Source organism: Pongo abelii, chromosome 8 (genome assembly GCF_028885655.2).
Source record: "Pongo abelii isolate AG06213 chromosome 8, NHGRI_mPonAbe1-v2.0_pri, whole genome shotgun sequence".
NCBI classification, from domain to species: Eukaryota; Metazoa; Chordata; class Mammalia; order Primates; family Hominidae; genus Pongo; species Pongo abelii.
Genome location: NC_071993.2, coordinates 16,708,979 through 16,729,511, shown reverse-complemented (window position 1 = coordinate 16,729,511; position 20,533 = coordinate 16,708,979). Strand labels below are relative to the sequence as shown.

The window sequence follows — 20,533 nt, the reverse complement described above, 5'->3', positions numbered from 1 at the left end:
TAGTTCCAATTGTGTGGTTGATTTTAGAATAAGTGCCCTGTGGCACTGAGAAGAATGTATATTCTGTTGATTTGGAGTGAAGAGTTCTGTAGATGTCTATTAGGTACACTTAATCCAGAGCTGAGTTCAAGTCCTGAATATCCTTGTTAATTTTCAGTCTTGTTGATCTGTCTAGTATGGACAGTGGGGTGTTAAAGTCTCCCACTATTATTGTGTGGGAGTCGAAGTCTCTTTGTAGGTCTCTCAGAGCTTGTTTTATGTATCTGTGTGCTCCTGTATTGGATGCATATATATTTAGGATAGTTTGCTCTTCTTGTTGCATTGATCCCTTTACCATTATGTAATGCCCTTCTTTGTCTTTTTTGATCTTTTTTAGTTTAAAGTCTGTTTTGTCAGAGACTAGAATTGCAACCCCTGATTTTTTTTTTTGCTCTCCATTTGCTTGGTAAATATTCTTCCATTCCTTTATTTTGAGCCTTTGTATGTCTTTGCACGTGAGATGGGTCTCCTGAATACAGCACACCAATGGGTCTTGACTTTTTATCCACTTTGCCAGTCTGTGTCTTTTAACTGGGGAATTTAGCCTATTTACACTTAAGGTTAATATTGTTATGTGTGAATTTGATCCCATCGTGATGCTAGGTGGTTATTTTGCACATTAGTTGATGCAGTTTCTTCATAGTGTCCTTGGTCTTTATATTTTGTTATATTTTTGCAGTGGCTGTTACCAGTTTTTCCTTTCCATATTTAGTGCTTCCTCAGGAGCTCTTGTAAGGCAGGGAATGCCCATTTTAGGTATGAGTAAATGAGGCTCAGACCAGTTCAGGATTCTTGCCTCGGTGGCTCTGCATGGTGATGTATTCCTTAGTGAGTCCTCTTGAATGTGGGGTAAGTCTATTTATTGTCTGTCATCTAAGGGAGCTTGCTTTTTGTCTTCTGGTGCATATCAAAAAGTGGCTGTTTCCTCTTTTAAAAGCTTATTTTTAATTTTTGTGGGTACACAGTAGGTGTATGTATTTATGGGGAATATGAGACACTGTGGCTCAGGCATGCAATGTGTAATAATCACATCGTGGTATATTGGGTGTCTATCCTTTTGAGCATTTGTCCTTGTTACAAATAATCCAATGATACTCTTAAGTGTAAATTATTGATTATAATTCCCTTGTGGGGGGACTATAGTAAATCATTTAATTATTGTTCATTCTATTTTTTTTTTTAACCATTAACCATGGCTACTTTTCCTCCCAGCACCCACTACCCCTCCCAGCCTCCAGTAACCATCCTTCTACTCTCTATCTCCATGAGTTCAATTGCTTTGATTTTTAGATCCCACAAGTTAGTGAGAACATGGACTAGCTGGTTCTTGATTTAACATCTACAACATTTTCAGATTATTTTTGCTTGTTTACAGTTTTTATATGTCATACTTAATTTGAAATTTAGATATTGGTGAATTAACTGCTAAGCACGATTATTTCCATTAAGTACGGGGGAGCTTTGCTTACCTACTTTGTACTTCTTGTTCCTAAATGTTAGGGTTATATAGCTCATCTCAGCACTAACATTATTCCTTACCCATATTTTGAACTTTTTTTTCTGGCCTTAATGTTATTGTCCACAATCCCTGCAAGTACCCCTGAATCCGACCCAGTAGTTTGCCTTGTAACCTCAAATTCACAAGGAATATAGCCTGGTAAGAGATTGTTTCATGTATTTTTACATACGTGTGATCTTCACATCCATCAGTGGTTAGTCTTCTGCACTCACCAAAAGCACGATGTCATGTCTGGGGAAAGGTTTTTTTTGTTTTTTTTTTTAAAGAGCTGTAGACATTTTAATAAAAGTTTCTTCTCAGCTTTTCTCTGATGCGTATCTGGAGGAAAGTATAGTAACAGAGAATATAGCATTACTGCAACATGCCTGTCTGAATACATTTCAGTTCATTGAGCTAGATTTCCCTGAAAAGGGAACATTCCCAGCCAAGTCTGCCCTAAAATCATAACCAAGGTGGCAAGCCCAGATTCTTGGTGTCTGCAGGTGTCATTTTTGTAATATTTTATTCTCCAGCACAGTGGCAACCAGGATCAGAGCTAATAGCCTAATCAAAACGAAAGATGCCCAGGCTCAGATGGGGATGGGATGAAGCCCTACACCCAGTTAGAGTGGTGAAGTCCACTAGTGTTTCTGACCAAGGTGCCGACTGTTGGCGTGAACCCACACAGTCTCTGAACCGTTGTGCTGGTCATGACCACTAAGGCGTGGCAGGAAGGTGGTCTCTGTGGAGACTCACAGCCTGCTTACAAGCAATTCCAGGAGCAGGAAGCACAGAGACATATGGAAATTCCACTCTCATGCTTAATATACAACATGCAAAATGAATTTTTCATCTTGGCTTTTTTTAAAAATGGAAGAGTTCCAGCTTTGCCTCACTGGTGTGCCTTTTGGAGTTAGTGTCCTTTCAAGCAGCCAAAGGGGGAATAACTGTAATGTAAGCAGAGTGGTGTTTGCAAGTGAGAGCTGGGGGAGAGGCGATGATGATTTTGGAAACATTATTCTGGGTGTTGAATTGAACAAAGAGTTATTACTGAAGGAAAAAATACCCAGAAATGCATTGTTAATGCTCTCTCAGATTTGGGCCTGGAGAACCATACTGTGAACTGAGTGGAAGATAAATAGAGAGGAAAATAGCAAATTAAGGGGACAAATAACCAGGGGGAAGAGGAGGGGGGAAGGTTGCCTGCTGGCATCAGGAGAGGAGAACATATAACCAGTGTCTGATGCATTTCCTTAAGAATCAGTGTGTTTGCAAATTGCTCCATTGCATCTTAGCAGAATCTAATCTGGGTAACGAAGAGCTGACTAGCGAACATAGTTGGATGAATTCCCCAAGTACTCCTGAAATATAACAGAGCAAGGAACAGTATAATGAAAAATAACAGAGAGAGTAGCTAGAGGCTTAACTTATGATCAGTGTTCATTACAACAAATGACATTTTCACTGCAGAGTTACCATAAGATTATTGACTCTTACGTAATATGGTTCCCATCTGAATAGATTCGAGAACAGCTTAGCCTGTGAATGGGAGAGCTGCAGCCACCAGAGGACTGAAGATATACTCAGTCCCCTTATTCATGTTTTCAATTAGTCCTTGGGAGCTGCCTGTTCAGGACCATGGACAGAGCAAAAAGAGTTTACACCTTCCTCCAGGCAGAATCTTGGTGATTGTCTTTGGCAATGACTGGCATGGTCATGTGTAATATTCAGTGAAAACCAGGCTCAGAGAGTGACTAAACTTGTTGGTAGTTTCACATCCAAGGCCTCCTCCTTATGTTCTCTGCCATTTGCTATTTTCCTCAAGCATACATATTGCAACATTTAAAAAATATATCTCTCTTTGGAAAGAAACTGTGTTTTGTCTAAAACTTTGGGCACACAACCATAAGGCATATTGCTACTCTATGGCTTCAACCACATTTGAATGGACAACCCCAGTTCTGAGCGTGGTGTGGCATTGCCTTGGTTTACTGAGCACCTGTTTGATACCTGCCGAGCACTCTGTATTTCTGTTATTTTGTCCTCCCAACAACCCTATTGATTTAGGTGCTATTATTATCAGTCCTATTTTATGGAGGATAAAGCACTCTCAGAGAGGTTAGGTAACCTGTCCAAGGGTACCCAGCTGCCAAGAATCACGAATGAATTTCAAAGTCATTTCTACCAGTCTGCTGTACATTATAACTTCCACACAGGTGCTGAACATAAAGAGAGATTCATTCATATTCATTATCTCACTCTCTCTCGCTCTCTGGAAAAGCAGCCTGGATAGTAAGTCTATCCAGAAGCCTTGCTTTCAACCAGTATTCATGAGTCATACCAGCATTGCTTGCTGTGTATTTTAAAAGTTAACTCTATACAGGTGTCTCCCATGAGAAAGGGTTTACTGTCACTATTAGCTGGAGGTGCACGTGTCAGCCCTCAGTACATGGGAGTTAGAAGCAGAGCAAGAGAACACAAAGAGGCCAGTGGGTGAGGGGCTGTCTTGTTGCAGGGAAAGAAGCAAAGTGGTATTTGGAAACAAATCAACAGTTGTCAAAAGAATAATGAACACATCTATGGGAACTCGGTAGTAGCGTCTTCGGATCTCACCTTTTCTTTAGTTTTCAGTTGTGTATTTCTAAATTTTATGGGGAAAAAAAATACCTCAACAAAGAATGGGGAAGTTAAAAAATACAGTTAGCCCTATTATAACCAGGGGATTTCCTGTTTGTTTCCTATCACTTCTAAGCAGTTTATTGCCTTGTTTATAAAAGCCTGATTGGGACGTCCCTCCTCCTGGCCACTGCAGCCTATTCTGGAGACTTTCCTGCAGCCCGTCTTTCCTGGCAATGGGCCCAGGGGCTAGACGTAGTATGGCCACTCGAGAAGGATCACAGCTGAGTGAGGAAGTCTGGTCCACCTTGGAAATGGCAAACTCATGAATGCACCCAGCCTGTAGTCACTGCTGCTTCAGCCCCCAGGGAGGGCCTCATGGATAATGCACTGTAGCCAGCTGGGCACTGGGGACCTTTGGCTCTTAAAGCTGCTTTTATATTTTTGTGCTTTGGGGGAAGAGAAGGACTGAACATATTTTCTCCAACCAAGTAGCATTTACGGGCTTCAGGAGTTATTCATTTTGGCTTAAAAACCTTTCCAATATCACAACTATTACAAATAAGGATATTGGGAAAATCTCTAGGTAAACGGGACTCTAGATAACAGATTTCCTGTGTGTATCCTTCCTTACTCTAAACCAGCAGTCTCCAGCCTTTTTGGCACCAGGCACCAGTTTTGTAGAAGACAGTTTTTCCATGGACCAGCAGGGTTGGGGGAAGATGGTTTTGGGATGCTTCAAGCACGTTACATTATAGTGTGCCTTATTTCTATTATTATTGCATTGTAATATATAATGAAATAATTATACAGTACACCATAATACACAATCAGTGGGAGCCCTGAGCTTATTTTCCTGCAACTAGATAGTCCCATCTGGGGGTGATGGGAGACAGTGACGGATCATCAGGCATTAGATTCTCATAAGGAGCGTGCAACCTAGATCTCTCGCATGCACAGTGGGGAGCAGCTCTAAATAAAAATGAAGCTTTGCTTGCTCACCTGCCACTCACCTCCTACTATGCGACCCAGCTTCTAACAGGCTGCAGTTAGGTACCTGTCCACGGCCCAAGGGTTGGCCACCCGTGTTCTAAAGTATTAAAAGTAACCAAGTGCCAGGATGACAGGAAAGGGGCCATCAGCCTTTAAAATGTCTTTCATCTAAGTACAAGAAGGTGGCTCAACTCCACCATATTCAGCTTGTCTATATCTGCTGTGCAGTAGCATAGCCACCAACTACAGGTAGCTCCTGAGCTGTTGAATTGTAGCTTGTCTGACAGACAGTGTGCCCTAACTCTAAAATACTCACCAGAGTTCAAAGACATAGTACTCAAAAAATCATTAAATTTATGTAATAAATTTACTAAATTATTCATCATCAAATTACAGATAACATAGATCACGAATCATTTTTAAATTGATGACATTGTTGAATGATATTTTGGCTATATTGGGTTAAATAAAATATGATATTAAAATTAATTCCATCCAGTCTTTTTTACTATTATAATGCGGCTATGAGAAAATTTAAAGCTACATTCATGGCTCAAATTATATTTTGGACAGTGCTATTCTGTAGAGATATGTGGAATATGGAATGTGTCTCTGCAAATTGGATGTACTAATGGGTGTTTAAGAAGATTTTAGAAACAGCTTATGAGAAGAGAAATTAACTCACTCGAGGTATTCAGTGCAGCAAATACTAAATAAAAGAGGGATTCTTTTACCTTTTTGGGGAGATACGTTGGATGGAAATTTTCTTAGATGATCGTTGTTCATGGAAGAATACTTTTCCATGAGAATATTGTTGGGGTAGTAGGAGACGATTGTTACAGAACATGGTTTGTTGACATTTGAAAATAACCATGGTGCACACGTTCCTTTGGAATGTTCCATCCAGTGTCATCGTACGAGGCCCGGGAGGTGCTTGGCTTTGCAGACACCTGCTCCTCTGCCATCTCCACCCCACGCTTTTACTTCCACCTCGCTTTCACCAGCTGTATTTAGCATGCTCTAGCACCTTCCAGGGGTGTTTTGTGGGTGAGATTCTTAGATGAAACACTTTGGATTCTTGGATGCTAGGGGCTGTTATGACAAGCTTCGGCTCTTCCCTCCCCACCCACAGCCACAGTTTTGCTTGCAGCCTACGGGGCCTGTTGGGGGCATGAAGCAGCTAAGGCTCTCCCCTAGCCAGAGGCAGCTCCTAGGTGAGGCAGTGCCAGGGTCCCACTCAATTCCTTGCTGATGCATGGAATCTTCTCATAGATCATTTTTAACATCAACCTTAAACCATAGACATCTTTTAAGATTTTTGCACTTGCAGACCATACATTTTTCTGAGATTCTTAAAAATCGGATTTTAGGCTGGGCACCATGGCTCACACCTATAATCCCAGAAGGTCTGAGGAGGAGGAGGTCTAAGGCCAAGGCAGGAGTATCATTTGAGGCCAGGAGTTCTATATTAGCCTGGGCAACATAGCAAGACCCTATCTCTACACAATATTTAAAAATTAGCCAGACATGATGATGCGCACCTGTAGTCCCAGCACTTTGGGAGGCTGAGACAGGAGGATCTATTGAACCCAGGAGTTTGCGGCTGCAGTGAGCTATGATCACACTGCAGCCAGGGCAACAGATCAAGACCCTGTCCCTAAACTAGGAGGAAATGGATGAAAATTATTAAGTCTGCTGAATCTACCCAGGGCTACAAGTATTTTTTTAAACTTTAAACTCTTCATTCTTTTTCACGATTTTTTTTCCCAAAAAACTCAGAAATGTGAAAGTGAAAAAAGAAGGGATAGAGTTCAAAGTCTCATCTCCTGTTGAGCTCTCGGAGATGCCATCTCCATTATCCCATTGCCAGGTGTTGACTTGCTCCTAAATACCACTTTGCTCTTTCTGCACACCAGCAGAAATGAGATGCTGTGTTTGTGGATAGTATTTGCCACTTCAAAGAGAACATGGCTTACATGGGGAAGTTTGTCTTTGCCAGGGAAGTGGAAAAAGGTACCAGATGCAGTTTCTCTGAGCTGCTTCTGCCTAAAGCTCACCTGGTGAGAGCCTCATGGATAAAGCACATGTAGGTAGTAGGGTAGCTGGGTATGTTCTGGCGTTGATTCCTAAGGATTTTTAACATATCATTACTCTACTTGTTTTTGTTTTTAAACAGACATGGGGTATTGCTATGTTTCCCAGGCTGATCTTGAACTCCTAGGCTCAAAGGATCCTCCTGCCTCAGGCTCCGAAAGTGCTGAGATTACAGGCATGAGCCACTGCACCTGGCCTACTCCATAAGTGGAACATGATTCACCTTCCAGAAAATCCATGGGCGATGAAGGAGGGGAAAATAATACAATGCTGTCTAAAATCTCATGATAATGGCCAGGTGTGGTGGCTCACGCCTATAATCCCAGCATTTTGGGAGGCCAAGGCAGGTAGATGGCTTGAGTCCAAGAATTCAGGACTACCGTGGGAAACAAGGCAAAACTCCATCTCTACAAGAAATGCAAAAATGAGCTGGGTGTGGTGGCATGTTCCTGTAATCCCAGTTACTTGGGAGGCAGAGGTTGCAGTGAACTGATACCACTCCATTGCACTCCAGCCTGGGCAACAGAGCAAGACTCTGTCTAAAAAAAACTCATGATAATTATAGATTATCATGCCATAATCTAACCGGAGCACAGAAGGAATCTTAGAGGTACAAGCCCTGTAGAGTTTCACATAACGTGATTTGGTTAATATTAAAGTGATGTGCTCTACAGGGTTCCTGGGCAAAGCATGTAAGTTCCATTTAGATGCCCAACCCTGACCAGGTTGAATCCTTTGCCTGGAGTGCTTTATCTTAGTGAGGTCTGGCACATTTCAACAGAGCACCTGCTCAGTGTGTGATATCTGCCGTGGATATGAGATGGGGAGTAGCAGTGCTCAGGCCAGATAGTTACCACCCCTGTTTAGATCCAGACACCTCCTTTTTCTGTTTGGGGAAACGCAAATCACCCTGCTAGTGGATTAATCCCAAAGCCTTCTGAATTCCAATTCACCATTCTCTGCCCTGCACTCTGAAACCTATAGGCCTGAACTTAGATTAAACGTGAGGTCCACGTTTCCACTGACATGGTGTATTAGTCCATTCTTACACTGCTATAAAGACATATCTGAGACTGCATAATTTATATAGAAGAGGTTTAACTGGCTCATGGTTCTGCAGGAGGTACAGGAAGCATGGCAGCTTCTGCTTCTGGGGAGGTCTCAGGAAACTTAGAATCATGGTGGAAGGCAAAGGAGGCAGCCAAACCACATGGCAGAGCCAGAACGAAAGAGCGTAAGGGGGTCAATGCTGCATGCTTTTCAACAACCAGATCTCGCGAGAACTCACTGTCGCGAGAACAGCACCAAGAGGATAGTGCTGAACCATTCATGAGAAACTGCCCCCATGATCCAACCACCTCCAACATTGAGGACTACAATTCCACATGAGATTTGGTGGGAACACAGATCCAAACTATATCACACGGCCATGTGTCACCTGCTGTGGTGAAATCATCAGGTCACCTGGGCGGAGAGAAACTGAGATGGAGGGCCAGTGCCAAGGGCAGATGGCGAACAGCCACAAATAGGGAGAGGAGGAGGAATATCAGTGGTGATACTAATACCACTATGTATGATATGCTGTTACCGTTTGTCCTTATCGTAAAACAAGACAAAACAAAGGCTTCTCTCTAGATACTGGCATTCCTTTTCATGAGACACCAGATCTGTGTACTGTCATCACATCTAGAGCCACAGGACAATGTGTGCTCCACATGGTTTCCTTTACATGATATTGCTTAAGGCTTCAATGACTTAGTATATACAACGTGGCAGAGAAGCTTCCTGTGCGCACACTACAGGAATCCTGCCCTGGTGATGCCAGCCTAATGACTCAGAGGTCATGAACGACCCTCAGCTGCCCATGTAGCAGCTTGGTGAGGCCAGAATGACTCTAACCCTTCCATGATAATAAAAATTCATTCTGATTTTTTTTCCAACAGAAAGGGAAGAAAACACTACTTTTATGTTAATTTTAGCTGGGCCTGGTGAGTTGTCCCTGTAATCCCAGCTACTCAGGAGGCTGAGATCACTTGAGGTCAGAAGTTTGAGACTAACCTGGGCAACATAGCAAGATCCAATCTATAAAAATAAAGTTTAAAATATATATATAATGTTAATTTTAACTAAATTCTCTTATAAATTACTATCTTCAACTAGTTCTTATCAACATTAAAAATAATTAACATTCTATAAAAGTCCTTTGTACCTTAAAGGAATTTAGTAGAATCACCCTGGTCATGGTACTGTAAAAAAGTGTCCACAAGAGGACAATGGCCTGGCTCCCAAAAGGCCTCACGAAGCAGCGCTGCAGCACCTTTACTAAGTACCTGGTCTTCCCTTTAGCCTTAGAAGCCCTGCAAGCTGGCAAGGTGTGCTCGTAATCCCAGCACTTTGGGAGGCTGAGGCAGGAGGATCACTTGAAGCCAGGTGTTTTTAAAAAAAAAAATTAGGCATGGTGGCATTTGCTTGTGCCAGCTACTCAGGAGGCTGAGGCAGGAAGATCACTTGGGCTCAAGAGATGGAGGCTACAGTGAGCCGTGATCACACCACTGCACTCCTGCCTGGGCAACAGAGTGAGACCCTGTCTCAAAAAGGCAAGAAAAATGAAACCCTGCAGCCAGCTGAGGAAAAAACATAAGAAGCTGTTGGAGGAACCGGAATTCCACAACAGAGGATAACTGCCCCCAAAGATGGGAACACTTGCCTCAGTCTGCACAGCACACATCCCTTCGGTAGACAGCTCCAGGCGGGAAGCTGATGGTAGTCACCTGATGAGCGTGGAATTGAGGACATCAGGAAGTGATCCTTGGCTCAGATGTTCAGTCACTCCTTATTTTTGGGGTGACAATTGTGTACGAGGCACCAGGCACTGGAGAAACAAAAGTGATGTAGGCCTAGTCCCTGTCTCAGAGGCACTAATGATCCAGTTGGGATCCATGTATTTGGATATTTGTAATACTTCCTAGTAAGTACAGCTATACACACTTTCATTCAGTCAATCAACAAACATTTCTAGTGTGTCCCAGGGACACTGAACAAGACAGATAAGGTTCTGGTGCTCTAGGAATGAACCTTCTATCAGGGGAGGCAGGAAACAGACATCAAATAAATAACTAGATGGTGACGAGTGGTATGATGGAAATGAACGTAGTCAAAGATAGAAAGTGTGGGCAAAGATGACCTGGCTGGGGAACTCACATGTGCAGTAGACCAGAGTGGTGATGTGTTCATCAGGACCAGCATTACTTTGATTACAAGGAACACAAGGCCTAAGAGGGAGGGGGATTATTTGATGATTTTACACTAAACATCATCCAGCAATACAACTGACTTCAGGCATGGGGACCCACGCAATGTCCTTTGGCCCAGTCTCTCTCCGTCCTTCACTCCTGCTTTGTGTGCTGGTTTCTCCCCCAAGCAGGCTCTCTTGCCACAGTGCTAGGACAAGGTACCGGCAGATCTGGGCTCATCCTTCCTACTTCAAGTAAAACAAAAAAGAAAGGACTTTTCTTCCCATGCGGTTTGAGCTCCGATGTGAGGCCTGTTTTTCTCGTTGGCTCTTCTTGGCCCCGTGCTTGTGTGTAAACCAGTTACGGTACCCAGGGTGTGACAGGACACCCTGATGGACCTAAGACTGAGTCATGTTGACACGAACATCAGGAAAGCACAGCCAGACCCCAGAGTCTGAACACCTGCGGTCACATCACAGTATTTAAACTCTATGCCTTGTTTCCCCACCTGTCAAATGGGAATGGTGGTAGCGCCTGTCTCAGGGGGACCTTGAGATGAGCATTCCAGGCAGAGTGAATAGCAATGGGAAACAAGCCCCTAAGGAGTTGGGATCAGGGCATGGAGGGTCACGGCAGAAGGTATGGAGGGGAGCTGGCCAGAAGCTGGACCGTGCAGGTGTGGATCACGTGTGCCGGGTGGGCAGTGCTGTGTTGTTTTCTGTGATTCCTCGTAGACACATAGTCCCGCCAGGGCATCCACAGAACTCACAGCTGCTGGTCCCCACTGCCTGCATTTTCTCCCCCGTTTTCAGTGCTGACTCTGATGGGCAGGTTCTCTCTCCAGCTTTGTTGATATCCCTGGTCTGCTTATAGTCGAGGCACACTGGTCTGGGAGTTATGCTGGTGTTATTTTGGGTGACTTTTCATGTTTCTGCTTTGATCTATTCTGTGTTGATTTTTATTACTTAACACCCAGGGGAAAACCTTATTTCCCCATACGTTCAAGTTTTGGGGTGGTGCCTCACTCTTGCCCCGACCAGAGTCATCCCCAGCTAGTTCTGTGTTGGCAGGGCATAAAATCTGAAGCAGGTTATGTTAATATGGACCAAAGTGATCATTGGTGACTATATCGTATCATCATCCAGCTAGCCATTTTAAGAGGTCCATTAGATGATTACTCTCTAGGTTCTGAGAGCTAGATTCAAGTTAGTGCATTTGCATAGTAGTGTTTTTGAAGAATAATTTTTAAATGGGTAAATTGCCCATACAAAAATAATTCCTAACTTACTTCCTTATATTTATGAATAGGTTTGTGTATCGTTGTATTACAAGCACATACATATACAGTTGGATGTCTCTTTTTAGTCTCTGCAGATGCCAAGTACTAAAATGATTCTTTCTTTTCATAAATAAAAGAAATCCACTCCAGGTATGAAGTCTATCAGGGAAGTAACTTACCAGGGCCCTTGGACTGATTTCCTTTTGCCTTTGAGTTTATTCTGGAAACTGCAACATTTAGCACTTTGCAGTTTAGTTTAAAAGGATTACCTATTTTCTTAAATGCTTAAGCAGGGAAGCAAGTTGCAGTTATTGATTTTTCTCCACATGTATTCCATGAAAGCTCCTTCCCCAGGGAACATACCTCCTGAACTGCATGCCTGCTGGTGACAGCTTGGACCTCTGATACATAACCAAAGACCTTGCCTAATATCCTTGCAACTGCTCCGGGAATTTTTATTAAGTAAAAGCATCATTAGAGTAGACAGGATGATGAAGTTTAATGAGCACGTTTTGTGCATGATATTGTTAGTTTTGCTCTGCCAGAATCCTCATTTCTCCCCTCCAGTGGGGCAGATCGTGAGTCTAGAATATATGGCTGTTTTGAAATCTGCCTTATATATTATAGCCTATTTTTCATATAGCTTGCTATCTGTCTTAAGCCAACTACACATTTCCTTGTGGCTGTTTATATAGATGCCATTTGTGCATGCATGTTTATACTTTCTTTCTCCACTATGTTGGGAACAGAAAGCAGGTTATAATGGAGAAGAATGTGACAGACACACGCTGCCATTCGTAAATTGCATGGAACCATCTCTTGGAGGTTTGATCTCAAAAAAAAAAAAATCATTTCCTTTTGAATTAATGAGACTTCTCGCAGGAATTAGGGTAACTGTTAATTTTTTTTTCTTTAGGACTCAGCAATTTACATGTTCAGGTTCTGTCACCAGCCCGATAGCTGCCGGATAAGAGAAATAAAGCTATTGCGAGTGCTTATTAATAATCTCGGCTTCACACTTTGTCCGCAGATCTATTTGCAGAGATTTTAAATTTAGCAACCTACCAGAAGATTACAGATTAGAAGCAAAATTATTTTTCTCCATTATTTTCACTGGCCATATCCTGAGATTTTAAAATTGGTTCTTTTCTTGGTCTGTATGAGGACTTGCCATGGAAACACCCAAAACAACAGTAGGGATACATATGACACGAGCAAACGACTTCAGAACAGCATATTGCACCTCTCATATACCTGGCATTCTGAAAGACAATATTTACATAGCACACAATGTGTTTCTAGCAGTGCCTGGAGTGTATAGACTACAAAAGAAGTTAAGCCTGCACTCCCTGCCCTGCAGAAAATGGTAGACGACTTAAGAAAACAAAACCAAGATGGGAGATGAGGTAACTTAGTGCTTTAAGAGTTTGAACTTTGGAGTCATTGCCTGGGTTTATCGGAGCCTCAAGCTGCTAAGCCTCAATTTCCTCATCTGAGAAATAATGATCATAATAGGAGCTTCCTCGTTGGGTTGTTGCGACAGTGAATAATGAATGCACGTTAGCTGCATTGGAAATGTTGTGCTATGATCACGGCACTGTGCTGATGTTTTGAGATAACACGCCAAGGTCAGGAGTCACTTTATGTATCATCAAGGACTTAGTGATGAGATCCTGATACATCCCATAGGGCTTTGTGATGGCAGAATGGAGAAGGGGAGGAGGAAGCTGTGAAAGTCCTCAGGGCCTCAGAATATGGACAGAGGAGATCTCAGTTGCAGAGGGGACCTAAGCAGGCATTCCTGGCAGTAATAACACAGATAAGCAGCAACAACAAAAACAAGCCAAAAGGAATGTTGGCTGTCAGGAAAGGCTTATCTCAGGCCTCAGATTGAGTTAGCCATTTTTTCATTTTTCAATGAGTGAGCCCAAGGCAACCTGATTACCAGTTCACCTGCCAGGTAGATAATGAGCAAATACTCCCTTTTCCGGTTCAGATGGCAGAGGTTCTGGAAAGATACAGGACTCTGAGGCTACTCAGCTAATAGGTGGCAGAACTGACACTCACTCCATCTTTCCTGCACTCTGCCCTGCCTGCCTCAAGCCCAGCCTTACCTTGCACACGCCTGTTCGTGCAGAAAGAGAGTGGACATTAGCCAAGCCAGATCCCCCAGCCGCATGCCCTGTGGCTGCTCTGTGCCAGATGCCAGGCTAGGTACCCCATCCAGGGGCCAGAGGTTGCTGTTTTTCATGCATGCACCAGGAAGAGTTGTTCAGACATCCTGTGGAGGACACACTGGGAAGGGAACTCACCTGCATCAGGAAGACCAAGAAGGGAACCATTATAATAATTGAATGGCCATGTGACATGGGCCTGATTAAAGAAGAAAAAAGGAATGGATGATTTAAATAAATGAGGTACCATAAAACAGCTAATTAATGAATTATGGGCCCTTTGAGGAGCTGATGAAAACTGTCGTCCCTTTCTGCCAAAATATACATATACAACTTTACTTAGAGTTTCAGACACTTCTAGGGTCCAAGGCTAAGAACTTCTACTGTAGAGGAAACTAAATTCCTATCAGACCTGATTAATATGGTGACCAAAAACAAAAAGAGGAGAATGTCAGAATAACTTAGCATTTGCTCCTGAAGTTCTGGAGACATGGAGGGACAGACCTGTGGAAGGTGGGGTGAGGGACACTTCCCTGCCTTTTGGGGATTCATAGCCAAAGTGTCCCAGTGGGCTGAAAAGGATGAGGACTTGGAGAGCAGCTGCTCAGAGACAATCAATCATTAAAGTTATAAAATTAGATGGGAAGAAGACACAAAGACAGAGAGGACCAAAGAGGTGTCCAGAGAGAAAACAAGAACCAGGATGACATCCTAGAGCCAAGGGAGGACATTTTTAAGAATGAATGGCTCCGCGGGGTGGGGGTCTTCCTTGCTGCTGCAGCAAAGGGATATGAGACCCTTGGATATGACATAAGACTCAATTTTTCCAAAAATGAAGATGCCCATATTAAATAAAATCCAGGCACTGTGGCTTACACCTGTGATCCCAGCACTTTGGGAGTGTGAGGTGAGAGGATTGCTTGAACCCCAGAGTTTGAAACCAGCCTAGCAACGTAGTGAGACCCCACCTGTACAATAAGATTTTAAAATAAGCTGGGCATGGTGGTCTGCACCTGTAGTCCCAGCTACTTGGGAGCCTGAGGCAGGAGGATCTCTTGAGCACAGAGGTCAATGCTGCTGTGAGCTGTGATCATGCCACTGCATTCCTGGGTGACAGAACAAGACCCTGTCTCAAAAAAAAACCCACCCCCCCCCCAAAAAAAAACACGTCAGAAAATCATGCATAATACATCTGCTTAATCAAAAAAAAAGTTGCAAAATTTATTCTGAGTACTGGAATTTATTCTGAGCACTGGAATTTTTTGCTGTGCAATCTTAGCTGTCTGGGCGGTAGTGGTCAGTTGCACGGAACTTGAAGCGGCCTGTCTGCAGGCTATTTTAACAGCACGCCACCGAAATCACCAGCCTGCCGACCCAGGCAGTCTCCAGTATCGTTTCCCAATGATCCTTCTAGAGATGGGCTTCAGCATGGGTTCCTGGGGTGGCTGCTCAGGGCAGGGCCCACTCCCACATTGGCATTTGGGCTTCACAGTGAGATCAAGAGCCCTTGTGAGCCTAGCAGACTGGTTCACTCACCTCCCACCACTGAGAGCATCGCAGGCATCTCATCTTTGAAACCGTCTTCAGTGACACAAGCCTGTTCATCAGACTCTCAAGAACAACCGATCCTCTTGTGTCACTTCAGAGTGCGCTTTCTCGTTTTTTTCCCCACTTCTTAATCATCTCCCAATTCTCCTCTCTGAACCCCGGGTATCAGGGGAGAGATGTTCTAGGGCTCCATGCCAAAGGGTTTCCTCCAGTTCCTGGGCTAAGCATTTTACCCACCAGCCACTGCAGCCCCATGGGTGACCTTGGGCCAGGCTCCCTTTATCACTCTCCAGCTGTCATAGCCGAGTGGCAGTGCCCACCGAAGCTTTCCCAGAAAGATCTACACCAAAGGCACAGGCTGGCAGTGCAGATTCCGGGCAGCACGAGGGCATGGCAGCAGCCTGCAAGAGGTGGAAGGAGCTGGCCCTGGTAGCCTGCGTCAGAGAAGCTTCCTGAGAGGTTAGAAGCGGCAGCTGTCATTCTGAAATGCCTACTGTGTGCCCAAGGGACAAGAGCGTTTCCCTAATTTAATCTTCTCCCAAGCCCTCCATGGTAGCTGGGAATCTTCATCTTCCTCTTGCAGATGGAGACATCAGACTGTGGGAGGTGAGCGAGGTTCCCCAGGGCACACATCGTTCAGGGCCGAGCAGGGTGTGGAAGGCAGAGGTGGCTGTCAGTCCCAGAGACTGTTCTCCAGGAATCGCCGGTGCAGGATGTGGTGGGCTCCTGTAGGGCCAGACAGGTACCACGTGAGCAGAGAGCTGCGGTGGCCCCGAGGGCACATGCTGTCTAGGAGGGGACAGTGGTGCCCGGGTCTGAGGGATGGTTGGCGTTTCCCAGGTGAAGGAGATGGAGAAGCTTTGTTCACCAAGGCCCTGGGGGAAAAGCACAAGTTACAAGAGGTCAGGACAAAAGTTTTTCACCAATCCTGGCACTTCCCCGCATGGCCCTGCGTGTTATATCACACTCTTTCCTCTCAGCAACTGCAAGGAATAGGATGTCTTTCAATGGCACTGACTGTTCTGTCCTCTGTAGTCAGTCACTGCTATAAATTCAATCCAGGTACATGCAAAACACAAGCCACGAGTGTTAGCTTCAGAGGATGGTGGGACAGGGACCAGCCAGTTCGTAGTAGCAAGGGGACAGTTTGCAAAGTTGTTTGCACTTCCTCTCATAGAAACAACACCCATTTTTCCTTTGGGACACACCTTGCCTCTCTGCATCTTGGTTCTTTCATTTCTCCATCTTTTTAATTTACCCCAGAAACTCATTTTTCCTATTGAAATTAAGCAGAATCCTCATGGACAGGCCACCCTGTCAGGCCCAGAGAGGCTCACCTACTGTGTTAGTTCTCTATTGCTGCTCTAACAGATTACCAAGAACTTAGTAGTTGAAAACAAAACGAATGTATTACCTGACAGTTCTGGAGGTCAGAAGTCTGAAACCAGTGTTGCTAGGTTGCCTCTTTCAGGAATTCTAGGGAAGAGCATTTCCCTGTTTTTTTCTGGCTTACACAGACCACCTGTGTTCCTTGGTTCATAGCCCTTTTCCCCATCTTCAGAGGCTGCAGTGTAACATCTTCCAAATCTCTTTCACTCTGACCCCCTGCCTGTTTTTATTTTTGATTGATTGTTGAAGACAAGGTCTTGCCCTATTGCCAGGCTGGAATGCAGTGGTGTGATCACGGCTCACTGCAGCCTCAAACTCCCAGGCTCAAGTGATCCTCCCCACCCAGCCTCCCAAGTAAGTAGCTGGGACTACAGCTGTGCTCCACCACACCTGGCTAATTTTTTTTTACTTTTTGTAGAGATGGGGTCTCCCTATGTTGCCCAGGCTGGTCGTGAACGCCTGGCCTCAAGCAGTCCTCCCGCCTTGGCCTCCTAAAGTGCTGAGATTACAGATGTGTACCCCTGCACCTGGTCTCACCTGCTGCTTTCTTATAAGGACCCTTTTGATGACACTGAGCCCACGGGATCATCCAGGATTCTCTTCCCAGCTCAAGGTTCTTAACTAAGTCAGTCAGGCCTGCAGAGTCCCCACTGCCATGGAAAGTAACAGTCACAGGTTTCAGGGATCGGATGTGGCCATCTTTGGGAGCTGTGATTCTATCTTCCACACTTACTTGCCCAGTTGAGGCCCCGTGGCTCCTAACTGGCAGAGCCAGGAATGGAACACCAGACTTTGGAGCTTGTTGTGACTGCACCGCCACTGCCATAGCCACATCCCTGTGAAAATGGCCACTTATGGCCGCTTAGTAAAACGCCAGCTCTCATCTGCCCACACAGCTGGAGGAGTTAAAGGATCGTGCGGCGGACAGCAGCGTCATCCAGCCCTGCCGATGACTCACTGAGGAAGTGGGCCATGCATTTAGCTCTGTCTTAGTTGCTTTCTTCAAAAAGGATTAAAACCTTTGTTCCAGAGGTGTTTGGGGATTTAGCGTTGATAGAAAATACCGTGTTATTTTGCAGGGGAAACAGCCCTAAAGAAGGAAGGTAATCATATAATTATCTTGATTTAATCACTCTTGACTGCAACCCCACGTCTGTCCTACTTTTCAACAAGCATTCGCTGACTGCTTCCCGTAGGTTTACCATGGTGCTGGGCTTACCGAACCACCCTGCAAGGAAGACAGACGACATCTCTAGCTTACAGATAAAGAAACTGAGGTAGAGAGAGGGAGGCAAACATTGCTGATCATTTGCCCAGAGTCATCAGCTAATAAACGTCAAAAGCAGGATTTGAACAGCAAGTTCAGGGCCACCGGCTCCCACCTGGCCCTTTGTAGTGACTTGCTCTACAGCCCCAGGATGTCCAGACACACGCAGTGGGATCTGAATATAAAAAGGCAGAGACTGAAACACTGGAACATTCCAGTTCGCTCTGAAAAAGGAGAAGAGCCCTGCAGCTTTTGCAACCCCTTCTGAAATTGCTTGCCTGGATCCCCATCGTCAGGGCCCAGCTGAACACCCACCTCAGCCCTTCTCGCATTCAGCACTTGACTGGAAGAAGGGCCTTGTCAATCCTCTCAATTCCTACTGCTCCTCTCCGTCTGCTGACCTCTTATCATTGCCAAGACCCTTTCCTTACACTCGGATATTGCTAGGTTTCCATGGGCATGAACAGTGGAGTCATCTTTCTGTCAACTTTTAGAATCCTTACAGTTTGGAGGCCAGGTGCGTGGCTCATGCCTGTAATCCCAGCACTTTGGGAGGCCAAGGTGGGTGGATCATTTGAGGTCAGGAGTTTGAGACCAGCGTGGCCAACGTGGCGAAACCCCATCCCTACTAAAAATACAAAAATTAGGCAGGCATGGTGGCACACGCTTGTAATTCCAGCTACTTGGGAGGCTGAGGCACGATAATCACTTGAACTCAGGAGGCAGAAGCTGCAGTGAACTGAGATAGTGCCACTGTACTCCAGCCTGGGTGACAGAGCAAGACTCCATCTGAAAAAAGAATAATCCTTAAAGTTTGAAACTATCGTTGAATAAACACGTACATACATATTTTTGTGCTCTGTGCAGATAAGGGATTGGGAAATAGAGGAAAGATCTCTGAGGCTGTAGGGAAGCTGTGTGTGTAGCTGAAGCTGCCGAGGCCATAGGTGCCTGCGTGAAGACACAGAACAGAGTCAGACCCTTGCTTCCTGCCAGGTGAGGGGAGCTTGGAGACTTGATGCCTCCAGGGTTTATTACTCTGCAGTGTTAAGCCCTTGAGCATTGAGTCAGTGGCCCTGAGTAAATCAACATCCCAGGACAAGGGCAGGTGCTATTAGAGGAGTAAGCATGTTTCGGAGCTTGGAGGATGAGGAATAGAATGGAGGGATCTACTTTGAGCATTTCCTCTGCCTAGTTGTTGTGTCTGGGAGAGATGCCAAGAAGGATGAACACAGGTTGAGTCCACATGGCTAATGCAGGGTGGTCCTTAACTTCGACAGAAGCCGCTTCTGTCATGTAAGGTAACATACTCCCAGGTTTCAGGACTTGAACACAGATATCTTTGGAAATTAGGGGCAGCAACAGAGACAAGGTGGGACCCACTGAACTTTACTCCCTATCTAAATCAGTGGTCTCCTGCCTGGGACCTGGGACCTGGGACACGAGACCGAGGACCCCCAGGTGCCCATGGCCTCGTCTTCGGGGGACCTGTGACCCTTTTAAAAGTGCAGGTTGGGGGAGCCCCTATAGGTTGAAAAATGCGCTTTCATGAAGCAGATTCTTTTTTTTTTTTTCTGAGACAGAGTCTCACTCTGTTGCCAGGCCGGAGTGCAGTGGCATCATCTCAGCTCACTGCAACCTCTGCCTCCCAGGTTCAAGTAATTCTGCTGCCTCAGCCTCCCGAGTAGCTGGGACTACAGGCACGCACGCACCACTATGCCCAGCTAATTTTTTTTCTTTTTTTTTTTTTTTAGTGGAGACGGGGTTTCACCATGTTGGCCAGGATGGTCTCGATCTCTTGACCTCGTGATCTGCCCACCTCAGCCTCCCAAAGTTCAGATTCTGTTAAGGAGATGTTTCTTCTGTGGCTTCAGAGGAGGCATGGCCAGGCTGGGCAGGACAGGGCTACTGTCTCCATTACACAAGCAAAAAGGCCTCCAAACTAATTCCTAGAGATGTGGAAAGCCAATTTGCAGGCTCTTATGTTCTCTGTCTAGGACATATGGAACCTTCTTGATGCAAAAGAATGGCCTAGCCTTTTCCTGGAGCACAATCCCAGCACCTGGCTGGATGTGCACGCCCTGGCCCGTGGGTCTGTCTCTGGCCAGCTGTGAACCCTGCGTTCTACACTCCGTGAGAGTGACTGCCGATGGAACCTGCTTGTACTGCCTCCAAGGCGACACTTGGAAGACTGGAATAGTTAGAATACAGTATGGCCTCTCAAAACCATAGTGTCCAGCTTTCCTGGATCACAAAATCAATTGGGCAGTTCTATCTGCCAGCCCTTCCTCTCTGCCTGTCAGCCATGGTGCAGATGTCATCAAGAACACTAGTATTGGAGGCCAGGCACAGTGGCTCATCCCTGTAATCCCACTTTGGGAGGCCAAGGCAGGAGGATTGCTT

The 20,533-nt window shown here is 45.1% G+C and overlaps 1 protein-coding gene and 1 long non-coding RNA gene across 3 annotated transcripts in view; one reads left to right on the top strand and one right to left on the bottom strand.

The window, feature by feature from the left end:
* RSU1 (Ras suppressor protein 1) overlaps positions 1-20,533 on the top strand; it is a 221,536-nt gene that overhangs the window by 198,693 nt on the left and 2,310 nt on the right.
* LOC129048178 (uncharacterized) lies at positions 1,770-6,002 on the bottom strand. Its single transcript, XR_008510296.1, has 2 exons — positions 5,881-6,002; positions 1,770-1,876 (listed from the first exon to the last, which is right to left on the bottom strand). It is a non-coding gene; the product is annotated as an uncharacterized LOC129048178 (long non-coding RNA).